At 32.4% G+C, this 25,041-nt stretch overlaps 1 pseudogene across 3 annotated transcripts; it reads right to left on the bottom strand.

Annotated features, from left to right (window-relative positions):
- Nucleotides 1–20,115: 20,115 nt before the first annotated feature.
- On the bottom strand, nucleotides 20,116–24,704 carry LOC104750351 (protein ASYMMETRIC LEAVES 2 pseudogene; annotated as a pseudogene). Of its 3 annotated transcripts, XR_015583747.1 has the most exons (5): nucleotides 24,584–24,704; nucleotides 22,921–23,024; nucleotides 22,427–22,543; nucleotides 21,277–21,396; nucleotides 20,116–21,029 (listed from the first exon to the last, which is right to left on the bottom strand). The product of XR_015583747.1 is annotated as a protein ASYMMETRIC LEAVES 2 pseudogene, transcript variant X1 (transcript). The 3 variants fall into 3 exon arrangements; XR_015583748.1 differs by lacking the exons at nucleotides 22,921–23,024; nucleotides 24,584–24,704 and having other exon boundaries at nucleotides 22,427–22,550; XR_015583749.1 differs by lacking the exons at nucleotides 22,427–22,543; nucleotides 22,921–23,024; nucleotides 24,584–24,704 and adding an exon at nucleotides 22,084–22,286.
- Nucleotides 24,705–25,041: the final 337 nt, after the last annotated feature.

Raw genomic sequence — 25,041 nt, 5'->3', positions numbered from 1 at the left:
TGGAAAGAAGCACAAAAACGTAGATAAACGAAAATTGCATTGTATTGAAAGTAAAAGTAGAGTACAAGAGTACATAACCGAAATCTAAAAGAATAGTACAAAGAAATGAAAATAAATCCTAAACAAGTGTAGAAAGAGTTTGAATCGCTCAGTTTCTCTCCCAGCTCTCGCTCTCTGTTCTAAGTCTCTTCGGCGTGCTCGTGCGAGAGGAAGAAGAGGGGGGTTTATATATGGAAACCCATTAACCCTAGCTTCCCAGTCCTGCCCGAGGGTCTGCTCGATGAGGTGCTCGAGGATGTTCTCGGGTTGCTCTTCGGATAGGTCTTCGGATTGTTCTTCCTGCTCTTGAATCCTCTTCGATCGGGTTTGGTATTCGGACTGTTCTTACTGCTCAATGACTCCTTCGGGTACATGCTCGGATTTGACCTTGATTCTCCCTTTTTAGGCTCTAAAGCACTTGTATTCATCCAAAAAGTGCAAATTCAAGAATGCAACACCCTAAATGGCCTAAATGTGGATTCCTACAGTAAATGACCTAAAAATGCTAAGGTTAGGGTAAATATAATGCAGAATATGGACAAAAAAGGATGCTTAAAACATGTTAACTAGAGAGCTATCAATGCTATTTTTAAGTGTCCTCGCTCATGTCAAATTTTGGAATTGTCTCTGATTCAGGTTTCACTACGGGGTTTTCCTTATAAGTGTGTGTATTTGAATCTGGATTTTATCTATTAGAGAGGATCATCTCACTCAGAAGATCTAGATTATCTTCATCACTTACCTTGGATATTGAACAAAAAGTTTTTCAAGACACGCAGCTCGCGCCAGATGAGGTAATTTATCAAGTTGTAAGTGAAAAAAATACTATAGAAGGATGCGTAGTCTCAGATTGTTGTTTCTTCGTGTACTTCAAATCCATTGGATTCTTTGGTTCCATCGATGATCCAGGGTCAGGATTCCCGTTGTCAAATAGATGGCTCATGGAAAGTTTCTAACCCCAATTCAGGCTTGGGATGGTGGTGTTGTAATGGCGATGCTCAGACTTTATTGTTGGGAGCTAGATATCGTAGATGAAGTCCTTCCTCGCTCTACTCAGAGTTGGAAACACTGCTTTCATGGAGAGTATCCTTGCTGACGGAGTTGCTTATTAGAGCTTCGAGACGGAATGTGCATAACTAGTTGTGATGATTCAAGCACATGAAGACTGGTCCGCTTTTTCTAATCTTCTAGAGGACTTTAACCTGCTACGGGCCGCCTTCCCTCTCTTTTCCTTGTCAAAGATTTCATGCTCGTCGAATTGGAAGACACATTGTCTTTCTCGGTCGTCCATATTATTAATCTTTGCAATTTCTTTTATGCATTTCTTTTCCTACAATTTGGACTACTAACAATGAAGATATATTATAATTAATATTTGGTTGATAATATATATATATATATATATATAATTTCAATTGATAATATCTTTTAGAATAAAGTAAAGGGTTTATAATATAGAATCAGATGTTGTTTGTTGTACTGAATCGGATTATTATAAACTAGTATTGGATCTAGGGGTGTCAAAATGGGTCAAGATTAATGAGCTAACCCAATTCAACTCAACTCATGAACACTAATATGTTGAAAAATTTAATCCTATTGAGTTGATGGGTTAAATAAGTTGTTGATTAAATGAATTCATGTGTCAAATGAGTTTAGTTATAATGGGTTTATGAGTTAATCACTAACCCATCAATTTCTTCATTATCAACCTAATATCATCAACATCATCATACTATCATCAACATCATCATACTATCATCATCATCATCATCATCATACTATCATCATCATCATCATATCAACATATATATCATAGTCAACATCATCATACTATCATCATCAACATACTAACATCATGTAACTATCATCATCAACAACATTGTCATACTATCATCATCATCATCATCATCATCATCATCATAATACCTAACATATATATCATAGTCAACAACATGATGTCATCATTTCATCTTATAATTTTCCCCAAAATCCCAAACCCGCAATTTTTCCGCCAAAATTTTGAACTTATAATTTTCCCGCCAAAACGCAAATATGCAATTTCCCGCCAAAATGTAAATCCGCAATTTTCCTGCAAAAAATGCAAACCTGTAAATTTCCCGTTAAAAATACAAAACCGCAATTTTCCCGCTAAAACGCAAATCCGTAATTTTTTTGTCAAAAACAAAAATCCGTAAATTTTTCCGTTAAAAAAGAAAAACCGCAATTTTCCTACCAAAACGCAAACCCATAAATTTCTTGCAAAACCCCTATAAATTTCGCACCAAAAACGCAAACCCGCAATTTTGCCGCCAAAAGTGCAAATCCATAAATTTTTTGTCAAAAACGCAAACCCGTAAATTTTCCGGCAAAAACACAAACCAACAATTTTCCCGCCAAATGCAAACCCGTAAACTGCTTGTCAAAAACGCAAATCCGTAAATTTTCCGCAAAAAACGCAAATCCGTAATTTTCTCGCAAAAACGCACCCTTAAAGTTATGTGATGGTGATAATGATGATGATCGTGAAAATGATGATAAAGATTAACTATAATTATTTCCTATTAAATATAATTAATTTATATTATAGTTGGTTAACTCAATTATTCAGCTAACTTATTTAACTAAATGGATTCATGGGTTCATCTAATCCAATTGTTAAATGAGTTGAGTTAATTCATAAACTCATTTAACTTTTGACTCATTGGATAATGAGTTGAGTTGGATTGGGTTAACCATTTTGACACCCCTAATTGGATCCTTACTTTGTACGGGAACAAAGTGTTTTTAAGATCAAAGTGTAAAAATAATACATGAAATAGACATAGATAATAAATGTTATTTTCGTTTTGTTCTCAGTTTATATTGTTAATGTTAAAGTTAATTTATGTCGCTCTTAACTTTGTCTTATAATTGTAATTTTTCTTTGCTATATGACCTTAAAATTGGGTTTAGGTGTCAAAAATTTATAACCCAAATTTCAGATATTTGTTTAAAAACTGTGGTAAATAGTAAACATAATTAGTTAAATCATACACTAAGAATAAAACTATAAATTACAAAAACAAAAATGGTTTAAAATTGATGGTTACTGAAAATAATAACACAAATAGTTTAGTCATAAGAACAAAACTTTAGACTAAATAAACACAAAATAGATGATATTATATCTACAATCAATCTCATAGAATGGAAAAAAAAAAAAAATCTACAATCCATATTAAGCTCGGCAAGAAAACCATAAAATAGATGAAACATTTCTTTGTTGCATGTATCTATATGTAGAAAAATCATATATATAAAAGTAAGGTTTGACTCTATCCTTATTAGTTCATTTAGCATTTATTTTTTAAAAAAATACTAATTATTTTTAATTAAATAAAAATGTACATTAATCTACTTTAAATCCACATTTTACTACTAAATTGTAACTGAAATCACATAAATTATGAATTGACTATTTTTTCCATTCATTTTCATTCAAACACAGTATAAATTATAATTGTAGCTCCTCTAATTAATTTATTTTAAAAATGAGACTTTCATCTCTTGAAATCCTATAAATAACCATTCTCATATCTTAATTCACCATATCTCAAATTCTGAATATTTTTTTTTGTTTTGTTTATTTTCTTGCATGGGTTCAAAACTCATAGTAAGAGTGTGATTATAAATTTTGTTTGATTGATCTTATATTTTGTTCATCAATTTTATTTCTTTGTTTTTATGTATTTCTTCTTTCCATCTTTATCTTATTATTTTTAATTTTCTTGTGGAAAAAAAAATATTTATAATTTTCAATTACATATGTTATATGTATAATAAAATTTTGGTGACTAAAAAAACAATTATCGATACAGATTCAACAATACTAATTTCGATCAAAGCCTAGTGAGGGAATCAAGCTAAAGAAACCATCTTCAATCATGTATATTTATTTTATTTTTAAGAGTATGCAATTTTTTAATAAAATAAACTACTATAATAGAATTATTAAATCAAAATTTTAAACTCTCCCTTACCTCCAAAAAAATTGTAATATAATTTTTGTATACTCATCATTATATTTAGTTCTTGTGATACAAAATATAATTATATAAAGATCATTATAAAATGTTTATTTAATTCAAAAATTTGTAATTTAATGATTTTCTATATAAAAAATAATATCATATTCCCTTTCTAAAATTTTACTACAAAGAGGAAATCATTAAAATTTAACCTAGCAATATAGCTTAAATTAAGGTGAATATAAAAGAGATTAAAATTAAATTAAACTTTAGGATTTTTATTGCATTTCATATGATTTTATAAGGTTTCACTCTTTCCTTATTGGTCCATTTAGCATTTAATTTCTAGAAAATATATATATTTATTTTTTTACTAAATAAAAATTTAATAATATACATTAATCTATACTTTAAATCCACACTTTACTACTAAATTGTAACTGAATTTACATAAATTATATAAATTATGAATTGACTATTTTTTCCATTCATTTTCATTCAAACACACTATAAATTATAATTGTAACTCCTCTAATTAAATTAGTTTAGAAATGTAACTTCCATCCATTGAAATCCTATAAATAACCATTCTCACATCATCATCTATATCTCAAATTCTGAATATTTTCTTTGTTTTGTTTATGTTCTTGCATGGGTTTAAAACTCATGGTAAGAGTGTGATTATATATTTTTCTAGATTTATCTTATATTTTTTTCAATTTTATTTCTTTGTTTTAATGCATTTAAATGATGCACTATTTTTTACTACACATGTACAATACACAAAAATTATTGAAACTTTTGAAAAATAGAAAGTTAAAAAAAAATAAACAAAATCAAAGAATAACATGAACAAATGATAAGCAAAACATAAGCATAAATTAAAAAATGAACAAAAGGAATAGAGCATAAATCAGTTATTTGGTTAAAGAGGAAGAATGAATTTTTTGTTGAAATTATTATTTATTGGTTAAGGATGAAGAATGAGTATTTTTACTACAATAACATCTACATTGTGTTGCTCTCGTCTGAATTGAATGTGTTCGTGTGTCTTTGTTGGAAAACTTGTTTTAGCTGTTCGTTTTTTTTTTAATTTGATTTTTTCTTGCATTTTTAATTTGTTGGGATTTTTATTGCATTTCATATGATTTTATACGAAATATATTTAATGATACTTGAAAAATACTTTTAAAATTTAATTATTAAATGTTTTAGGTAAATTTTAAATATTATAGTAAATTTTTATATTTATCATTGACAATATTTTTTTAATAAGTGGTATATTTTGATATTGTACGACTTGAATAAATAAAATGTATTATTGGCATTTAGAAAATTTGTTTGTTATATATGTATTTTTAGGGAGAATTTTAAAAATACATCTTTTTCAATGCCCTAGAATAGCACTACTTTAATTTTTTCTTCCAAAAATTAGAACAGCTCAAATTTTCCAAATAGCATTTTCTGAATATTGAGTATTTAACTAACTTAAATACCAAAATTATTATTATAAAAATAAAACTTACAATTTTAGATTTCTCCTGCAAAATTTGTGGTGGTGAATCTTTTGATCTGTGATCTTCATTTCTGAGCTCAATATACTCCTCGTCAACTGGGAGAAACGCTGACACGATTTGCTTATTCCACTCACTATACTCCACCGCTTTAGCAGTACAACCTCTCCCGTCGTAAGAAAAATCCAACATGTACTCTGGACTCATGATGACACTCTCCTCCTAATCGAATCATTCAAAGAGAAATGGTATGCAACAGGTTGTGGTCCTCTCAAATCAACCGACTGAGGAAGAGATCGTCGTCATCGTATTAGCGAGTTTATGATCAGTTGATTTGTTGAGTTTGAACTATCATCAACCCTGGTAATATACGTAAGGTTATTAACCTTCTCGAAACTTCGAATGGTGATCTGAAATGTGATTCTAAGTGTGATTGATTATCATGTGATGAAATTGTTATTTAACTTCCTTCTAAAGCTATGAATGATCCGATTTTTCGTTGGGCTTGGTCTTATAATTTTTTCAATTCAAATGGGGAATTTTGGTGATAGAATTTTTTTTAGGGGATACAAAGGGCTCGATTCTTTGTAGGGATTGAACATTTTGGGTCATATATATAAGTTGAGTGAGAAATGTTTTCTTGAATTTGTTAATCGATTGAACATTTTGGGTCATATATATAAGTTGAGTGAGAAATGTTTTCTTGAATTTGTTGAATTTGTTAATATTAGAATGATAAGATCAAACACTTTAGGTAGACAAGGTTTTGTTCTTGTATGTGTCTATTAGTTCTTACCTTTAGCCTTCTTCTAAAACACAATCTATTTTAATGAGTGTAACATCCCCGAACCAAAATGTGTATTTTGGAGATGGGTGTCGGTCGACACCATTGGTGGTGTCGGTCGACACCAATAAATTCTGGTTCGACCAGATTGACTTAATTGTCGATTTGGCTTAGTTTGGTTTAAAGAAAACTATTGAACCGAGATATTTAAGTGATTTGTCGACAAAACGGGTTTTGGAAGTTTTGTTTTGTCGCCGTTTAGAGAGCTTTGAGAGAAAAATAGAGAAAAGGTGTGTTCTTGAGTTTTTGAGAGGATTGATGATATTTCTTGGCTGTTATTGAGAGATCTGAGGCTAGAAAAGTGTTAGAAGCTTGCTAAGAGGGTTGGATTCGTTGTTGTTGGTCAGAATATTCCTGCAAAGAGGTGAGTGCATGACCATGGCTGATCTAAACCTGAGATTTTCTTTTGTCTTGCTTGTTTGGTGTTGTTTGTGTGTTTTTTTTGCTGGGTATGGTTGCTACAGGTTCCTACGGACTCATATGGCTTTGGGAATGAGTTTTGGACGGTTTGGAGATGTTAGGAAGCGAGATTCGACTCTCAGCTTTGAGTGGATCGCGGTTGCAGAGTCAGTGTCGATCGACACCAGAAGAGTGTCGGTCGACACCAAGGATCAGCATCGATCGACACTGTGGGGTAGTGTCGGTCGACACCAATGCTAGTGTTGGTCGACACTTGGCTGGTGTCGGTCGACACTTGGCTGGTGTCGGTCGGCACCTCCCTTCCAGCGAGATGATAATTGTTCCCTGGTTTGTTTGTTTTGTTTGTTGATTGTTTTATGACATTGGTATCTCAGTTGCTTGTCTGTATAGCCCAGTAGATGGGAGGATTGTCTCACTGAGTGTTTATAAAATTCTCATGCATCTCAATTTATGTTTGTGGTGCAGGTAAAGGCAAAGTGTGATCGTGAAATCAAAGCAATGAAGAGGAGGATGTTCTAGTGGTTCGATTGGTTGTTGTTTGGCTTCTGTTAGATTGCTAGAGTTGGGTCAATAAAACATTGCTAGGTTGCTGGTTCTTTGTTCCTTGTTGTTTGGATTAGTGGTATAAATGTTATGGTTTAATATTGGTTATTGAATATTGGTTATTTAATGGTTTATTGATATTGAAGATGTTATGTTGTTTGGTTTGATTGTGGTTAGGTGACTAGTGGGTATGTGACCACTAGTTTAGAGTATTTATTGTTATTATTATTATTTATTTAAATAAATTAAAAAAATGGGTCGGGTCGTTTCAGTTTGGTATCAGAGCCCTTACGGTTCTAGGTTTGGGTTCACTAGGTTTCTGTTGTTGATGTTGGGATAGCATGTTTTGATTGATTATGTGAGTTAGTCAATTGTGTGTGGCATGGAGTCCTAGAACATCCTCTTCAATCCTACAATTTGATTCCACGGTGAGTTGTTGTTTTGTGTACTGGTGATTTGTTTGCTTAGCCTTCGTAGGTCGGTCGGAGGAAGTGCGGGCCGTGGAGATGGTTGCACATGAGTCTTTGGCTGACGGTTGTTTGAGATTCGAAGACATATCTATGTTGGTGGGGGAGAATTGTAACATCCGTGTTTAGGGAATAGAGTTGGAGATGTGTTGAGTAAACCAAAGGAGTGGGTTTTAATTGATTTTTGGTTTAATTAAATCATGGTTTAATCTAATTAAACCAAAAACCCTTATAAACGCTGCTGGTGCGTTAGTTAACACAAAAGGCATCACCACGAACTCATAATGCCCATACCTCGTCCTTCTACTTGACGAATAACAATGACGCTCCCCACGTGATACACTAGCACAAATGAAACCCATGTTCAACAGATCCTCCAACTGCTTCTTCAACTCTGTCATCTCTGTTGGATTCATCCTTTAAGGAGCCTTGGATAATGGTGTCGTCCCCGGTTCCAGTTCAATCGTGAAAGAATCAGACCGAGATGGTGGTAACCCCTGCAATGACTGGACCACATCCTCAAACTCCTCAACAACCTGAATACCGCTAACCGTAGACTGCCACACTGATTGATGAACAGTGTGTTTCAAGAACTTTTGGACGTGTCTGTCATCATTTTCATCGACGATTTCCTGGTTTATTCCAAGAGTCCATAGGAGCATGCAGTGCATTTGAGGGCAGTTCTGGAAAAGCTGTAGAAGCAGAAGTTGTTTGCTATGTTGAGCAAGTGTAGTTTCTGGCAGCGAGAGATGGGTTTTCTGGGACACATTATGTCTGCAGAGGGGGTTTCTGTAGACCCGGAGAAGTTTTAGGCTACCCGAGTTTGGCCAAGACAGCAAAATCCCATGGAGATCAGAAGTTTTCTTGGGTTGGCAGGTTATTACAGGAGATTTGTGCAGGGATTTGCGAGCAAGGCACGAACAATGACTAAGTTGACAGGGAAGGAGGTTCCTTTTGTTTAGTCCTAGGAGTGCGAAGAGGATTTTGCAAGTGTGAAGGAGATACTTACTACTACGCTAGTGTTGGCATTGCCAGAGCAGGGAGAGCCCTGTGTAGTTTATACAGATGCATCCAGAGTTGGTTTGGGGTGTGTGTTGATGAAGCATGGGAAGGTGATTGCCTATAATTTGCGTCGGTTGCGGAAGCATGATGACAATTATCCTACTCATGATTTGGAGATGGTTGTTGTAGTTTTTGCCCTGAAGATTTGGAGATCCTATCTTTATGGTGCAAAGGTACATGTGCTTACAGATCATAAGAGCCTGAAGTACATATTCACTCAGCCCAAGCTGAACTTGAGGTAGAGGCGGTGGCTGGAGCTGGTGGCAGATTATAATTTAGAGATAGCCTATCACCCAGGTAAGAGTAACTTGGTTGCAGATGCTCTAAGTCGGAAGCGGGTGGCTTTGGCTCAGGAGCAGGATATAGAGTCTTAGGTAGGAGAGATCAGTGCGTTGAGTTTGGGTGCGGTTTCTCAGGAGTCGTTGGGCTTGGTGGCAGCTGATAGAGCATATATTCTGAGCAGGATGCGGTTGGCTCAGGAGAAGGATTTGGGGCTGGTGAATGTCTCTCAGGATGTTGATTCAGAATATCAAGTCTTAGCTAATGGTACTATTTTGGTGCACGGGCGGATTTGTGTGCCCAAGGATGAGGAGTTCAGGCAGGAGATCCTAAGAGAGGCTCATGCAAGCATGTTCTCTATTCATCCAGGAGGGACTAAGATGTATCGTGATCTCAAGAGGTACTATCACTGGGTCGGGATGAATAAGGATGTGGCTAGTTGGGTCGCGAGGTGCGATGTGTGTCAGCTGGTGAAGGCTGAGCATCAGGTTCGAGGTGGGTTACTGAAGAGTTTTCCCATTCCAGAGTGGAAGTGGGATATGATCACGATGGACTTCATGGTGGGTTTTCTAGTATCTCGGACCTTTGATGCTATTTGGGTCATAGTTGACCGGTTGACTAAGTTGGCACATTTTCTGGCCATTAAGAAGAATGACAGAGCAGCGGTCTTAGCTAAGAAGTATGCGAAGGAGATAGTCAGGTTGCATGGGGTGCCAGTGAGCATCGTGTCTGATCGGGATTCCAAGTTCACTTTGGTGTTCTGGACGGCATTTCAGGCTGAGATGGGCACTAAGGTGCATATGCGTACATTTATCATCCCCAGACAGATGAACAGTCAGAGAGGACAATCCAGATGTTGGAGGATTTGATGAGGATGTGTGTGCTGGATTAGGCTGGCCATTGGGTAGATCACCTGAGTTTGGTAGAGTTTGCTTACAACAACAGTTACCAAGCGAGTATTGGGATGGCTCCTTATGAGGCATTGTATGGGAGGCCGCACCTTGGAATTGAGCCTGGTTCCAAAACATATCGGTTGTACAATCCTACAACACAGAGAGTTGTAGTAAGACTTTGATGAGACAAAAAGTGGACCTGGAATGAAACTTTAGACGATTCAAGGAGAGATCCAGGGATGTTCCACATGAGATGGTAAAAAATTGAGGATGCTGGAAAAGGACCTGTAGGAAGCAACTCTCCAAACTCTGTTTCACAAACACAAAACGAAGAGGAAGAAAACTAAGACGAAGCAAACGATACTGAAGGCGTTATCAATGATAATGATAACAATGAAGTTGTTAATGATCAAGAACCACAACCACAACAACTAAGAAGAACAGAATGACATTCAAATCCACCAAAGTATTTAAAATAATATGTTTTACTTACGGAAATTGACGGTGAAGACCTATTGTTGTTGATGAATGATGAGCCAAGATTTTATTAAGATGCAAAAGGACTGCGTGAATGGAGAAAATCTTGTGAGGAAGATATCAATTCTATCAACAAAAATAGAACATGGATTCTTGTTGACAAACCAAGAGATGTGAAGTTAATTGGTATTAAATGGATCTTCATGATCAAGAGGAATGCATACGGTACTATAAACAAGTACAAACCAAGACTCATTGCTAAAGGTTATGTACAAGAAACCAGAGTGGATTTTAAAGAAGGTTTTGCTCATGTACCACGTATGGAGACTATACGAATGTTGATAGCATCATCAAATGGATGGAAAATTCATCACTTGTACATGAAGACAGTCTTTCTACATGGAGAACTGAAAGAAGAGTCTATGTCGATCAACCTGAACTTTTTAAATCAGTGTATCAAAAGGAGAATGATGGAAACTTACTCTTAGTGGATGTCTATGTAGATGATTTGTTTGTGGCTAGCAATAATCTTGACGTGATAAAAGAGTTTAAGGTGGGAATGGCGTCTAAGTTCGAGATGTCTGATCTAGATAAGCTCACATACTACCTTGGTATAGAAGTTTGTCAAGAAAAATATGGAATCAGTATTAGACAAGAAGGGTATGCATGAAGAATCTTGGAAGAAGTTGGTCTGGAAAGTTGTAATTCGAATGTAATACCTATGGAGTTTGGTTTACAGGTTTTGAAAGCTCTTGGAGAAACAGAGATTAGTCCTACTTGGTTCAAGAGGAACATAGGATGTTTGAGATATTTTGACGCACACACGCCCAAACCTAACATTTGCAGTGAGAGTTATAAGCAGATATATGCAAAGCCCTCGTAAGTCACATGGAGAGATAGTGAAACAGATTTTTCGTTATTTTAGAGGAACTGCAGGTTATGGTCTAAAATATAAGTGAGGAGGCTTAAAGACGATTGTTGGCTACAGCGACAGTAGTCACAATATTGATCCTGACGATGGAAGAAGTACCAGTGGTCATTTTTTCAATATCGAGGTGGTGTATGCAGAAATAGGACACAGTTGCACTATCTTCATGTGAAGAAGAGTTTATGGCTGCAACACAAGCTGCAAAGCAAGCCATATGGCTGCAGAATCTTTTAAGAGAAGTCACAGGATGGAAGACAGAACAAAATGTCGTTAATATCGATAGCAAGTCAGCGATTGCTCTTACCAAGAACCCTGTGTTTCATGGTAGAAGCAAAAACATTCACAAGTCGTACCACTTCATACGAGAATGTATTAAAAGAGAGCTAGTGGATGTCGAACATGTTCCTGGAGTTGAATAGAAGGCCGACATTCTGACCAAAGCAGTGGCTCGGATTAGGTTCAAAGAAATGAGAATCTTGCTCGGTGTTCATGATGTGACAAAGAGTAATTCAAAGCTTAAGGAGGTGATTGTTGGATAAGCTTTGAAGCTTGAAGCCCAAGATATCATTAACAAGTCTGAGGCTAAAAAGAAAATTTTTAGAGAAATTCCTTTAAATACCACTAAAAAAGTTTTTTTTTCAAAAATACCACATTTTAGTTTTTTTTCCAAAAATACCACAAAAGTTTTTTTTCCAAAATTACCACAAACACAAAAAATTGATTTTTAAGGATGTAGAATTTTTTTTTTAGGTTTGGGTTGATATATTTAGTTTTAGGATATAGTTTATGGGGGTAGGGTTTAGTATTTAGAATTTAGGAATTAGTTTTTAATATTAGAACTTTAGTTCAATTATGTGGTATTTTTGGAAAAAAAATACATTTTAGTGGTATTTTTGGGAAAAAACTAAATTGTGGTATTTTTGGAATAAAACCCTATTTTAGTGGTATTTATGACAATTGCCCAATTTTTTAATTATATTAAGAATAGGAAAAAGAAGTTTTCTATTCATGTGGATTAGTAAAGGAATTCTAGTTCTATAAATATGGTTGTTGAGTTGTGACTAGAGAGCTTTGTATGTTTAGTTCTGAGAGAGACTTTTAAAACATTAATAAAATAGAGTTATTCTTCATACACAAAACTAAGCTTCTATTCTAATAAGGTATATACATTTTGTATAGATTGATGAAATTGTAACAAACTTTAGTGACTGTTGAATAAAGACGGTTTGGTTGACTCTCTCATATTTTTTCTATTCTCTTTTGATTCTCTGATTCACCGGAGTTTGATAGTCTTGTATAAAATTATAGAAGTCAAATATTCAGAATTCGTGAATTTCAAAATGCATACATTGTTTTAGTGTAATTGGTATGATCTAACAATCCGTAATGAGGTGTTATTCCGAATTCATACAGACATAACAATTAGGGATAACCTGTTATCCGATGTCAAAGCAAAGTAATAGGAAGTTCGACATGTTATGCTATCACTCGAAGTAGAACAAGTGAGCTTCATTTCTTACCCTTATGTTAGTGTAAAATATCCCACATCGGAAAGGGTTAGTGTCTCTTCACTCATTTACCAATTGATTTTGAGTTGAAAGTCCATAGTAAAGCCCGAATTTAATATGGTATTAGAGCATGTTGTTTCTTGGACCATATGTGGATGTTGTTTCCACATACGCCCACGCTTCAGATGGTCATGCTTGAGCGTGAAGGGGATGTTAGTGTAAAATATCTCACATTAGAAAGATGTAAAAGAATTAACTAATATATAAAGGTTAGTGCCTCTCCACTCATTTACCAATTAGTTTTGAGTTGAAAGTCCACATAATTTAATACCGTAAGTTACCATAGATGTGGCTATCAACTATCAAACTGGACTAAGTAATGATACGGTGATACAGCATAAAATACTTGGAGAAGTCTTCGCTCCCATGGGATCGACAAAAAATTATTACATATGTTGATCAATGAAGAGTTATATAAAAAAAACATTACAGCTACTAGGTGGTTGCAAAAAATGTTACGCTATTATTTTTTATGGTTTGGCAGACTACGGAAAGTACATAGTAAAATGCAAAAATTGTTAAAAACATACTCAGTAATATTTGGGATTTACTTCCTATGGCAAGGAAAATGATTATCTACAAATAGAAAGTTGTTTTTTGTAGTCTCCTAAATTAATCTATCAATAATGTAACACTAAGACATAAATAATTTGATTTAATGTAAACCAAGAGCAGTATAAACAAAACTCCCATCGGCCATCGCCCATTCAAGAGTCGATTTAAACGATCTCATTTTATGAATTAAGTAATAGTCTTACGTACAAACTGACAAACATAACTGGATCTATATAGTTAACTGAGTTTTGTCATAAGTAGCATCTAAAATACCAGGTTAACAAGTAAAAAATCAAATGTTAGTTTACCGTCCTAATAGAGTTCATTAACAAAGAGATTTATCAAATGTTTCCTATTTTCTCAATCGTAACATTAAACTATTACAATATGTATCCATATGCTAACTATAAATTGTACTTAGTGCCTAAAGATGTTTAAAATTGGAACTTAAGAATAAACATTCTACAGTAATTAAAAAACCAAGCTTAAACACAGTTGATCTTCACATCAACTAAATTAACTACGAAATCAAAAATTGAATGTGCATTGCGTCAGCGGTACAATTACATTACGAAGGAAAGGAGAGATAGATCGATGGAGAGAGAGTAAAACAGGGGCGATGCATTTAAGACAAAGAGCATCATTGCGAAAGTACGTCATCATTGTAATCCCAACCTCTGTCTTTTTTATATATTATTTTTAATGAATTTGTATTAAAAAAATCATTAAAAAAAATTTGACTACGTCTTTCAAATCAGTAGCATCTGATAATTCTGTGCGTGATGTGATATGAGCGAAAAGCAAAGCAGCTTCTCTCTGCTGTGTTCTTTCTTCATTATTGGTCTCTCTCCATATTAACTTTTAATTTTTAATTTTTTATGGGTGTAAATATTAAGATAATATTAATTTTTCTAAAAAAAAGCAATTTGCATAATACTATAATTCTTTCAAACGTATAAACATATATCATGCGTTCTTGTAATACGTTAAAGGTTAAATAAATAAAATAATTTATGTATTTTGCTTTTTATTATATTATCCACTATATAAAAATATAAAATTTGGTTTGTGTTAATATTGATTTCTTGCAAATGTTAAACTATAGTTACTTATTATTTTGAGACAACAATATGTGCAAAATTTAAACTCAATGAAAATAAATAAATTTCATTTTGCTATTAGAAACAAAGGAAAAAAAATTGAGAACATCGATGGAGAAATAAAAGCAAGGTAATAAATGAGAGAGATGATGATCTCTCCATCTCAAATGACGTATCCTTAGCCATCTGTCACACACACAATATAAAGTAGTATAAAGTTTGAATACTAAGCCATGAAAATAGAAAAAAAAAATGTATAAAAAGGATTTAAATAATAAATGGAATAGGCTCATATCTCAACTACCACTATTCATTTGCCTTTTTGTCGCTATTTTTGTCCTTTTCTATTTCGTCTCTTTGGCTTTCTTCTTTTGGGAAACCCTTCTTGCTTAACAGTCTCCTCTCCTCTCCTAACTATTTTAGAGCTTTTGCATTTATTCACTCTCTCTCTTTCTCACTCTTCTCAAAACTAACTCATTCATTGCTTTACACACTCGTGTAATATTCTACATTACTGCATTATATACATCCATTTACCGACGCCAAAAAATCATACCAAGATTTTATCAACTAGTAATATAACTTTGCCAAGTTTAAAGTGATGAAACAGAGGAGGGCTTGTTTGGTTATCAATTTATCATATTAAGTTATTAACATGTCTCACTATGTTTAGTACGCGACTCTCTCTTAAGCCCCAGCCCGTGCTCTTTAATTAGCTCATCCAATATATAGTATGTATGTAAATTTTCATAGGTATTTTTTGGAATAGATTAACCATTACCTTTTGCCAAAAAAAAAAAATTAACAATAAACCATTACCGGAAAATATAACCAGTGGAGTGATAAAATTATGGTTCATAAGATTTTTTTTAGGTGAAGAAATTTAATAAATTCTTGTGCCTTAAGAGTGACTAGTTATCTTACAACAAAGAACACTATCATCCAAACAGAAAGAAATGAAATAATAACTAACACGACTACGTCATTATGGACTAAGCTTTCAAACATTTGGCCTACAGTTTTTGCAGAACCTAATTATTTATGTGAATACATAATTAATTTTGACTTAATTGAAATCTTATGTGTTTACTCTTCTTAAAAAAATCTAACTCCAAAAACTGAGTCACAAAGGCTCGCCTTGTTTGCTGTAAATTTTTGAGTCCCAAACTTAAAGCATATGTGCAGCTTGATATATGTGTATATATATATATATATATATATATTTCAATTTTTTTGGAAAGTACTGCACCCAATTTTGTATCATTCGACTTTTTAAATAATCGTATATACGAAACATGCCCCATGGATGAACATTGTCTCTCATACTATGTGGGGGTCGCTTTGTTTGTGACAGAGATATAGGGAGAGTGAGTGTAGAAAAAAAAAACAGCTTTTAAGATAATGTATTAAAAAGCAAACAGTTTGTTATGAATTGAGAAGATCACAAAAAGAAGGTTTTGGATGGATTCAAGAAGTAAAATTTCCCACGAACTTGTACCTATTTCTGCCATCACACTATTAGATAAGTACACTTGTCATACCTTTTCCCTGTTTTATACACTACCTTTAGTTTTTATTAACATCACTCCATAATTTACTTTTTGTTTTAGATCTAGTGAGGTTTTAGTATTGTGTTGTTTTTTTTTGTTCTAAATAAAGTGTGTTTCAGATTTTAATACCATGTTTAAAACAAATTTCCTTGTCTAACCCTGAAATCTGTGTAGTATTGAGCTACAATTATGTTGTGTAATATATTAATAAAAAATAAAGTAGATATTTTAATATGTTTTCTAATTAATTAACTTGTATTGTGATAAAATTGACATCATCTAGTTATGTATGATATATTATCTAATTAGAATCATTACCTATTTATAGCGAAACTAACCTGAATAAGTATATTTTTATATTGTTTTTAAGAAAACAAATAGGGTAAAAAGCAGAAATATTTTCTATAAGAACTAAATATTATCAATAAAGGATGAAAGGATCAAACTAAAAAGTTTTTGAACTTTTTGACATGGCAGCATATATAGATTCTCCAGTGAGGAGTCAAAAAGCTTATCTTTATTATATTAGCCAAGTGATGGAAAATGTTTCAGAAAATTTCTAGTACGATTCTTTTCATCGACATTATTATGGCCCTCTTGACTCTCTTATTTTTATTCCCTCAGTCTCATAAATATTGATGTTTTGGGATATCTTTTTTGCTCCACAAAGATTGATGTTTTGTAAACTTCAAAAAGTAATCATTGAAAATATTTAAAATTTTGAATTGTTATTGGTTTAAAATTAAATAATACCACATATGTCTTGTAAAGATTGATGTTTAGAAGCTTTTACATATTTTAAGAAAACAATGATTACTTAGTTTAAATATATTTTTTCCTTTGACTAAAGAGATATTACTTAATTTTAAACCAATAATAATTCAAACTTTTAAATATTTTTTCAATTATTACTTCTTGAAGTTTACAAAACATCAATTTTTATGGGACAAAAAAATATCTCAAAACATCAATCTTTATGAAACAGAGGAAGTATCTCTTTAGCTAAAGAAAAATATATATTTAAATTCAGTAATCGTTGCTTTTTTAAAATGTATAAAAATTTCTAAACATCAATCTTTACTAGACACAAAGACTATTATTCTTTATGGAGACTGCCTCTACCATGTTGTTAAAGATAGCAAAACATGCTTTCCCATGACTCCTGATATTTTATGCGACCCTCGAGAAACGTAACCAATCCCTTCCGAGAACCTCTTCACAAAATATTCCGCTGAGCATCGAGTTTTAAAGCCGGCTCTCAGTCTTGATGAGAGATTTAATGACTTCCTGGAGGGATCTCGTTAACTTCTTCATATATTGGGTATGTTGTCTAATAAAAAAAAAAGACAAATTTTGCTGTATAAAAATAAAAATTATCCATTTAATCTAAATTCACATTAAAATTTTTTATTTAAACTAAAGGTTTCTTTTTTGGTTGTTTGTTAATTTATGATCTAAGAACTAACTAATTTTTTTGTCATATGGAAGAGAATTCGATCTATGGTATAATGGTGTCTTCTATAATTAGACTTGCCACTGACTATAACACTAATGTCATTTCACAACTAATTAATTTTTCTCCCACCGATAATAGTCTGAGCTAATTAATCATTTGTTTCAACAATTAAGTTGGATTAAAGAATTTTTTAACGGTTATCATTTATATTATATAAGATATGATGTTAGAAAATAACATAATAATTGAATAATTTTTAGCCGAATTAACTGAACTGTACAAAAAAGTCTAAGTATACATTATTGAAAACTTTGTTTTAGTAGATTAATCACGGTTTTATTTTCTAGTTATAATTTCTGATATATTGTACTTTTCTAAAACGTAAAAGTTGTGATAAATATTTTGAACGGTACAAAATAATGAACGTGTGTTCAAAACGTAAAATATGAACAAATGATAAATATATATATAGATATATATACCATATATTACAAAATATTAGATAATAAATAAATGGTTTACATATAATACTTTTTCATTAGAATGAGGTTATACTTATATCTATAATTACCATTTGATGAAGAAAAATAATCTAAATAACTTCTTTTTTACTTAAAAAATTTGTGATTACAACCTCATTCTAATTATAAATATATGGTTTAAATATATATAACTAGTAATATTTTATAATTAAGCACTAATATGTAATTATTTTATTACCTTTACTGTTAATATATATTATGTTTATTTAAATTTCTGTTAGGGTTTTAATTAATTATCCTATAGAAATTCCGATATCAATGAAGTTGCTTTGGTAAACCTTTTTGGCAATGAAAGATCAAAAGGAAAAGAATAAGGTTAATTTTAGTATTCCCTCTGTCTTATAAGGATTGATGTTTAGAAGCTTTTACACAATTTAAGAAAACAATGATTACTGAGTTTAAATATATTTTTTTTTTGACTAAAGAAATATTATTTAATTTTAAACCAATAACATTTCAAAATTTTAAATATTTTTAATGATTACTTCTCAAAGTTTACAAAACATCAATTTTTGTGGGACAAAAAAATATTCCAAAACATCAATATTTATGAGATGGAAGAGTATATTTTATGGTGTAATAAAGTAAAAAAAAAATTAGATGATGCAACCGTGCGGCGACAGGTGCAAGGCGAGCAAACCATATTGGCAATCTTTTAACTTTAGGGTTTCTTCAAAAGTACTCTGAAAATTTGGGGGATTTTGGTCAACACTGGGAATTGTGTCGATACTTGTCATTAATTATACTAGTTAATGAACAGATCAAATTAAAGTGTAAATATAGATACTATAATCATCATTTTTATGTATCTTAAATGCAATTGACTAGTTGACAAAAATAATGCAATTGACTAGATACAGTTGCATTGAACACGTAAAAAGAAAAAAAAAAAAAAAAAAAAAAACAAGAAACGCGTATTTAAAAACTAACAACATTTCCTTAATTTAGAAGCAAACCAGAGCAAAAGAAATAAATTATCTTTATTTTTAATACTCCAGTATTTATTTTAGGAAAGGTTTTTACATTTGATTTTAATATGCATACTAATTCGTTATATAATTTTCTTAAAAAACAATATATACCATTTCTACTGTAGTAGTATAATTGAGATTTTGCACGTTACATCTTACTATAACCAAATAATTTTTACCAAAAAAAAATTTATTTAAGAGTTACCAACAAAAATTCAGTTAGAATTTCCATTAGATAAATTAACTTTTTTTTTTTTAATTAACATTTTTTTGTTGGTCAGAATTCTTCCAACAAATGTATGTTTGTATAATTTCGTGAAAGGTTATTTCTTTTTTTATTTATTTTGTTCTGTGAAGTTCTATACTGATTTTTTTTTTTTTTAAATACCAGTTATACTCTAGTAGTGGATAATTGAGATTTTGCATGTTACTATAGTAACCAAATAGTTAAAAGAGAAAAGAAACAAAACTACTAACATAGTTGATAACTTGATGTGACAATTAGTATTTACAACAACAATAAACAGAGTCATCATAATAAATAGATGAAGGAGACTTAATTACAGAGAAAGCCTAGAAAGAGCCTAGTAGGTATCATTCGCCCGGAGATAAGATGTTTCATGTTCATGTTGTATTCCGTTAAGCTCCTTCCTACATCAAATATTATCCTTGACGCTGACAGTGTTCCACATCAAGCCTCTTTTCTTGCAAATATATATCATTTATAGTATATACAACATATTTCTTCTACATTAATCTACACTATATGGTTTTATAGTATATACAACATATTTCATCTACATATTATTATAGTGTAACATTCACTAGTATTGATTAAAAATCACCTCAATATTAACTGATGTTAGATCTATATTTCTTGCTGGAAATACATATGAAGATATAAATTAAGAGAAATAAATCCATAAAATTTGAAAGAAATACAAAAGGGACTATCATCATCATCATCATAATAATAATAATAATAATAATAATAATAATAATAATAATAATAATAATAATAATAATAATAAAACATAAATTAATGTCATCCAGAGAGACGTTTAAAATATTTTGGTTTTCCACATCAAATATATTTCTTTTTTTAATTATAATTTCATTAACACCAAGCAAGCGATCGACGATGATGAACCACCAAAACCCTAAATTCTCAAGAAGGATCAACAGTACGGCGACCGTCCTCTCCGGCGGCGGCTCTCGGCTGCTGAAACTGAGTGATCTGTCCAATGGCCAGAATCCCACCGTCGTAGTTGTTACCGGCCGGAACATCCAAGGCACCAAACATCTGTTCTCTAGGAAAAAACTGGTGGTGGTGGTAGTGGTCTCTCACGGCGGCGGTAGCTGTTCCATCGGCTGCTCCGGCGAGTAAGTTGATACCTAGACTCTGATGAGTGGCGGCTAGGATACCGAGGCTTTGGTACTTCGAGAGCTCTGATTTAGCACAGCTGAGATCTATCTGAAGCTGACGTAGCTGATGTTGGAGGAGAGAGATGACTCCAACGCAGCCGTAGACAGGGTCACGGAGACGCATGTCGGCTTCATAGGCCAAAGAGTTCACTGCGTCTTCACGTTGTGAAGGGTGAAGCTCGTTAAGGAGCTTAGTGACGTTGCTTGCTCCAAACACTTTGTGAACGTTTGCGAACTTTTGTGGCTGGTCCGGTGGGAAATATGGTGCGAATACGCATTCCGGCTGACATTTTCGCCGAAGAAATTTGCAGGCGGCGCATGGTGAGTTTGTTGATGAAGATGCCATTAAAATGAGAGTGTTTCAATTTTCTTTCTTTTCCCTCTCCCTACACAAAGCCGCCGTTGAATTGAAAAAAACAATGAGGGTTTTTGAATTTTTTTTTTTTTGGAGGTAGAAGAATGAATTTACAAAGGAAAAAAGGAAATTAGGAAATCAAAATTTCGAAATGATGTGATTTTGGAGATTTTTTCTGTTTTTTATAATTTATATATATGAAATAAGTTATAAGCTAAATAAAGAAAGAAATATAAATTAGAGAACTGGTTTCAATCTCTAAAATAAGGAAAGCTTACCTGCGACAAAAATTAAAGAAGACTTCTTTGAAGATATGGTTTCTGTTTCTCTGAGGAGAAATAAAAGTAGATCCTCTCTGCTTTCTCTTTAAGCTGCTATTTGGGGTTGTATACAAAAAGCTGTAAAATAAGAGGAACTTTGCAATTAGTATAGTATTAAAGATATTTGGTAAGTTCAATATATATGCACATACACAGTACACACACATGGAGTTGTATATATGTAATTCTTATATATATATATATATATATATATATAAATTAATTATATGCACTCATCCAACCTTCTCGTCAACTGTTGAAAGCAAATAGAGGAAAAAATGAGTAACAAGAAGGTGCTTTTCTAAAGTCAAACATAAAGGTATGCATTGAGATATACTCTCTCTGTTTCATAAAGATTGATGTTTAGAACTTTTTACACATTTTAAGAAAACAATGATTACTAAGTTTAAATATACTTTTTGCTTTGACTAAAGAGATATTATTTAATTTTAAACCAATAACAATTCAAAATTTTGAATATTTTTAATGATTACTTCTTGAAATTTACAAAATATCAATCTTTGTGGAACAAAATAATATCCCAAAACATTAATTTTTATGAGATAGAGGGAGTATAGTATATGATTGGAAGATATAAAGATATCATTTCAGATATGTGTAGCTAGCTATAATATAGAGAAACTTGTAGCTATATGATTGCTAGTCAAATTTTGGTAACTAGACCAGTCTAGACATGACCTGAGGAATTAAAAATCATTATAAAGAAACGAACAAGTTAAAGAGAGGAAGAAATTGAATTTGCACCGTATAGTTGGAATGCGTATGGATGGATTAACGAAATATAAGGAATAAAACAGATGGGATAAAATGGTGTTCTTTGTGTTGCTTATAGGTAGGTATGAGAGAGGGGACGAAGAAGAAGAGAGAGGAGAAGGAAGAAGATGTAATTAATTACTAAAAAGCAAAAGATTGGATCTCGTGAAGAAGAGACTTTTGGGTTTTGAGGCTCTCGATGGGCAAAGCTCATCTTGTGCTTAAAATTTCTTATTATATTAGTATTTTAGAAAATGAGCTCATAAATATGATAAGACTAGTACTAATTAACGTTTCTACTAAATAAAAAATTGACCATAGAGTATAAACATACCTTCAATAGTAATAGGATTTGGTACTAGAGGTAATTGATTTCCATGTGAAGAAGTTGAGAGTTCCTAATGAAAAGAAGAGGGAATCTTGGATGAACCCTTGGACCCTAGCATAGACTCTAACAACAATAATAACAATAAATGTATGATTATAATGAAGTATTAAATTTCAAAATATTATGCATATAGTAGAACAGTAAAAGAAAAAAAAAAGAAGAAGGAAATAAATGTGACAAGGAGAGATGGGAAATGAGAGATGGGGTCTGACTCTGACTCTCCTGATGGATCTTGGGATGAAGAATTTTGCTCTTTTTATTCTTATTCTTTTTGTCTAGGGATTTACATACAGTAACAAAGCATTTTGTTATTACCATTATTATACTCTCTAGTAATACGCATCACATTACAATATGATACGGTTGACAAAATAAAAGATATCAAATACAAAAGTAAATTAATGATACTATACAATAAGAAAAGTTGATAATGACGTTACCGTCCTCAAGTTTCTTCGGTCAAACCCATTTTTTCATGTTTCTTTATACAAAAAAGCCACAGGAATCTACTGCCACCTTCTTCTCTTCTCTTCTCTCTCTTTCTCTAATTACAAAATATATTATAATATTATATCATGCTCATGCAAGTGTCTTTATTTTTTTTGGGAAAACGTCCTATTTCTCCCTCGGAACTATCATATCGTATTAGATCCACACCGAACTTTGACCTCGTTCTATAGCTCCTTCGAACTTAAGTCGTCCACCTATTTCTACCCGAATCCATAGTTCTATTGCTATTTTCTCTTCGGATTAAAACTTCTCATCTAATTCTCCATAAATTTGGTTTATACGGTTTATAATTGGTTTAATATTTGCTTAACTAACTAATAAATCCTATTAACCGGATTAAATCTTATTTCAACCCGATTTTAAAATTAAACCCATCAAACCGGATGAAGAAAGCTGAAAATTTAACCACAAAAAAATAAAGCTTAAAAACAATTGAGAAACCTTTGCATAAAACTCATTAATCTCTCGTCAGCCAAGGTAGACTAATCCTTTGGATTTTGAATTGAGGATTTCGATTATGTGGGTTATTAGATAGAAGAAGACTGGGGAAAAACTTTTGGGTCTTGTGGCAAATTGGCAATGATGTGATTTTAGCATAAAGTTTGCTGTTTTGAGAAGAAGATGGGATCTGGGCGGAGCAAATCATGTTGTGGCTCGTCTGTGGTGAGAGGAGATGATGATATCGATGTGGCTTAATCTCCTCTGTCGTCTTCTAGTGGTGGTGAAGCGGAGAAGATCAAAGAGTCTTTGTGTGGTCTTCACTCTTCTTGTCTTCACGACAATGACGATGATAATAATGATGACCAGGTCTGGGTTTTTTTTTAATGTAGTTTCGATTGTTTTATGGAATTAGGTCAAAATCATGAGTCTTGATTTCTTTAGGTGTGTAATGGATGGATAAGGAATGGTCATGGAAGTGATTCACGGCGTAGAATGGAATCAAGGAATCAAAGAGATGATTCAAATTGCTATGAAAATTGACCGATGAACAAAAATCTTAAAATTTGCCCAGAAAAAAAAAATCTGAAAACGAAAGACGTGGGTAACATCGACGACACTAGATTGGTTCATCCTTATCGACAGATTATCAAATCTCAATTGAAATGATTTTTGGTTAATTGCAATGATTTTCCAATGTACTTTTGTAATTTTGAAATCAAAATTCACAAAATAGTAATTTTTTTTAGTTTCAAAAACCGGGTGAAGAAAAATATGTTAGACATATTGTTTACGGGTCGGGTCAAATTTTTAATGTTGTCTGGTTTGAAAAATTGGTTACATACCAGATTTGTGTCGGTTTGTTAGTAAACCGTTTAAACCAAAAAAATTGGAGAAATAGCAATAGAATTACGAATTCGGGTAGAAATAGGTGGACGACTTAAGCTCGAAGGAGCTATAGAACAAGGTCAAACTTCGGTGTGGATTTAATACGATATGATAGTTCCGAGGGGGAAATAGGACGTTTTCCCTTTTTTTTTCGACTCGCTAGTTTTGCGCAGAGTATGGAAGAAACAAAAAAGAAAAAGAAATGAAAAAAATAAGTGAAAGAAAAGAGGAAGGCATAGAAAGATGATGAGTTTTTAGGATCAGTACCTCCCTAAGGTGTAGGGAGATAGAAAGAGAAAATCACCCAGATGCAGAGGCTAAGGAGACGGAGAGAAAGAACAACTTTTATGGTGTGTCGATATGTATAGAGATAGAAAGAGAGTGTTATGAGTAATCACGGACTCTGTCTTTCTTCAATATATATCTATTAAGTTTCCTCTATGGGACAAAAATTAGGAGACATACTATCAAACTTGTTTATATAATGATATACCTACTTTGTTTTTTTGGAGTTTTAACCCAATATTAGTAACAAATAAGATTAGGGTACTAGAAATTAGTAACCTACTATAATATTAGGTTATAGTATTCTTCTTTTATGCATTTAAAGGAACAAAAAAAAGAAAACAATATTTGACCAAAAAAAGAAAAAAAAAACATTTATCAGAGTTTTGTATTGAACCGTTGAGTATTTGGGTATTTGGGTTAGGGACAGAGGCACCGTT

Source organism: Camelina sativa, chromosome 16, assembly GCF_030686135.1.
Source record: "Camelina sativa cultivar CO46 ecotype springtype chromosome 16, ASM3068613v1".
In the NCBI taxonomy this organism is placed as follows: Eukaryota; Viridiplantae; Streptophyta; class Magnoliopsida; order Brassicales; family Brassicaceae; genus Camelina; species Camelina sativa.
Note: the sequence above shows the minus strand (reverse complement) of the source record. Positions and strands in the feature narration are given on the sequence as shown.